Source organism: Dromiciops gliroides, chromosome 1 (assembly GCF_019393635.1).
Source record: "Dromiciops gliroides isolate mDroGli1 chromosome 1, mDroGli1.pri, whole genome shotgun sequence".
In the NCBI taxonomy this organism is placed as follows: Eukaryota; Metazoa; Chordata; class Mammalia; order Microbiotheria; family Microbiotheriidae; genus Dromiciops; species Dromiciops gliroides.
The window spans coordinates 101,092,372-101,095,994 of record NC_057861.1 but is presented as its reverse complement, the minus strand read 5'-3'; the positions used below and the strand labels follow the sequence as shown (position 1 = coordinate 101,095,994).

The window sequence follows — 3,623 nt, the reverse complement described above, 5'->3', positions numbered from 1 at the left end:
CCCTCTGAGCTGCTGAGTTTGCAGAACAGTTGAATCCAAAATTAGATAGGGAATTTGTTACAAGTATCCCTCCACAAAGCCCGAAAGAGCCTGTGTACAAATGAATTATTCTTGGCCACTCTTCTTTCTTCCTCTGTGTCCAATAGTGGTCATTTAAGGTAAGGCCAGGTCCAGCCCATGTGAGGACAGTAACAATGGCACATCTGAAAATGAGACCGACATATTCTCTTCAGCTGACAAATTTCTGAGATAGATATCCAGCTCTGCTTTATAGGAGATGATCATCAAATATGTTATGTGTTTCTTTCATATTGGAAGATGAATGTGAACAACACTGACCATTAAAGCTAAACTGTCATAAACCTAGACTGGGAATTTGTATGGAGCCATGGGGGAAAAATGGGCTGTTTGTCATGAGTCCTGGGTACTAATTCTTACTTGATTACTAACTAACTAGCTGTGGGATTATAGTCAAATTATAGTCTACCTCTGTGCCTCGGTTTCCCTATCTGTAAAATGGGAAGAACATAATGTATGAAGCTGAAATGAGTTAAGATATAAACAGGCTTTGAAAAGCACAAAAGTATTCTAATATGATATGAGTTTGGGGTGGGGGGGAGGGAGGTGTGCGTGTGGGGAGAATCTCTGGAGGTTGCAATGGTTTTAATGCAGGTTAATGTGATGACATTAGCCTTGAGAGCTACATAGGATTTGGGTAGGGTAATAAGGCAACAAGCACTTAATAATTGCTTACTCTGTGCCAGGCACTGTGCTGAAAGCTGGGGACACAAGGAAAAAGAAAGACGACAACTGCCCTCAAGGAGTCTGGGACAACAACACACAAAAGGCAATTGAAGAGGGATTAGGAAGAGCAGGTTGTAAAGTTCTGAGAGTCTGAAGGAACTTTCCAATGGAAGAAGGGGGCCAGAGAGCCTGAGGCATGTTCTTTGGCAAGAAAGCCTCAGGAAATAAGGGAAATTTCAGGGGGAGAGGGTTGAGACATGGCTACAAAGGCCTGAGAATCAGGTACAGACCTGGGACTTTACATCTTTAAATCCTGTATAATTTCATGCAAGAGCTCTATGAACTGAATTTTAAAGGAAGAATCCAGGGAAATCCCTTTCTTCCCATAGCCTTCATATCCCTATGAACCTATGTGGGAGCAGCTAGGTGGCACAGTGGATAGAGCACTGGCCCTGGAGTCAGGAGGAGCTGAGTTCAAATTTGAGCTCAGACACTTGATACTGCTAGCTGTGTCACCCTGGGCAAGTCACTTAACTCTGATTGCTTCAAACATCTGGGGCCATCTCCAGTCATCCTGATGTATATCTTGCCACTGGACCCAGATGGCTCTGGAAGAGAGAATGAGATTGCTGACTTTGTGCAGCCCTCCCTCACTTAAATCCAATTCACTGCAAGTTATGACATCACCTCCTGATGTCATGGTCCTCTTCAAGAATGAAGGAGAAATAATAATGCATCTACATGAGTTTTTATTTTTTAATGTTATAAAATATTTGGAATCTTTCAGAAAAAAAGTCTTCCTTGAAATCAAATAAGAATAAGAAATAAGGATAACATGTAATCAGTTTTGTTGTTGCTAAGTCATTTTTTAGTCACGTTTGACTCTTTGTGACCCTATTTGGAATTTTCTTGGCAAGATACTGGAGCGGTTTGCCATTCTCATTTTACAGATAAGAAAACTGAGGCAAACAGGGTTAAGTGATTTGCCCAGGATCACACAGCTAGTAAGTGTCTGAGGCCAGATTTGAACTCAGGAAAATGAACTTTCCTGACTTCAGGCCTTTCCTGACTCCAGGCACTCTATCCACTGTACCACCTTGTTGCTCCAATCTAATCAATAACTAACATTTATTTAATATTTTATGTTATGCATATTATCCCATTTGATCTTCCCAACAACAGAAGTAAGGGCTGTTATTATTTTCACTTTACAGATGAGGAACAGAGGTTAAATGACTTCCTGGGGGAATTACAGCTATGGTCTGAGGCAGGATTTTATTTTTGTTTTATTTTTGTTTTTTTTTTTTAGTGAGGCAATTGGGGTTAAGTGACTTGCCCAGGGCCACACAGCTAGTACGCCGGATTTGAACTCAGGTCCTCCTGACTCCAAGGCCAGTGTTCTATCCACTGTGCCATCTAGCTGCCCCTTGAGGCAGGATTTGAACTCAGGTCTTCCTGACTTCAGGCCCAGCACTCTATCCACTGTGCCACCTAGCTGCTTAGTAAATAGTCAACAAGGAATAGTGGAAAGAATACTGCTCTAGAAACAGAAGACCCAAGTTTAGAGCCCATCTGAGGGAGAAGGGGGGATTACCCTGTTATGGATGATCAGAGTTTGTTAGGGGAAGAACTGCTAGCTATATGACTATTAATTGGATGTCTCTTTAATATTAAAAGGAGAGGTTATATCAGAGGTGTCTAATATACTGCCTGCGGGTAGGCCACATGTGGCCCATGGCACTCCGAGTGGGACCTGAACCAAATGAAGATGTAATTGGGAAATATTTAACAGAATAAATAAAAAATACAATAAAAATAAGACATTTTAAAACTATTGCTGTTTGTCCTTAAGACTCAAAGAGGACCATGACATCAGGGTAATATCATGATTTGTGCTGACTTGGATTGAAGTGAGGGAGGGCTGTGCAAAGTCACCAACTCTCCTACAAAGCCATCTGGGTCCAGTGGCAAGATAGATATCAGGATGATCAGAGAAGGCCCTGGATGTTTTGTTGTTGTTTTTTTTTTTTTTTGCTGGGCAATGAGGGTTAAGTGACTTGCCCAGGGTCACACACTTAGTAAGTGTCAAGTGTCTGAGGCCAGATTTAACTCAGGTCCTCCTGAATCCGGGGCCGGTGTTTTATCCACTGCGCCACCTAGCTGCCCTCAGCCCTGGATGTTGTTTTTTTTTTAAGGCAATTGGGGTCAAGTGATTTGCCCAGGATCACACAGCTAGTAAGTGTCCTCTTGATTCCACGGCCAGTGCTCTATCCACTGCTAGCTGTCCCATACATTTTTTTTTAAATTAATAAAGTATTTTATTTTTTTTCCATTACATGTAAAGATAGTTCTCAACTTTTGTTTATACAAGCTTTACAATTTAAAAATATGGAACGCTTCACGAATTTGCGTGTCATCCTTGCGCAGGGGCCATGCTAATCTTCTCTGTATCGTTCCAGTTTTAGTATATGTGCTGCCGAAGCGAGCACTGTCCCATACATTTTAAAACCAAGTCTCTATGTGTCTAACTAGAATCTTTTTGTTGTTGTTGTTTTTTTGGGTTTTTTTGCAGGCAATGGGGGTTAAGTGACTTGCCCAGGGTCACACAGCTAGTAAGTGTCAAGTGTCTGAGGCCGGATTTGAACTCAGGTACTCCTGAATTCAGGGCCAGTGCTTTAACCACTGTGCCATCTAGCTGCCCCTAACTAGAATCTTTATGTATGGATTAGTGATTCCAGTTTCTGTTTGAGTTGACACCACTGGGCTATATGACTACATTCTAGATATAGGAATGGCTATGGATATCTCACATTTTAGGTGGTATGGCATCATGGATAGAGGGTTGATTTCGAAGTCAGCAAGTTCTGGGTTCAAGTCCT

At 41.8% G+C, this 3,623-nt stretch overlaps 1 non-coding gene across 1 annotated transcript; it reads right to left on the bottom strand.

The window, feature by feature from the left end:
* Window positions 1–3,126: 3,126 nt before the first annotated feature.
* LOC122737433 lies at window positions 3,127–3,233 on the bottom strand. The gene has a single exon (XR_006354268.1). It is a non-coding gene; the product is annotated as a U6 spliceosomal RNA (small nuclear RNA).
* Between the last annotated feature and the right edge of the window lie 390 nt (window positions 3,234–3,623).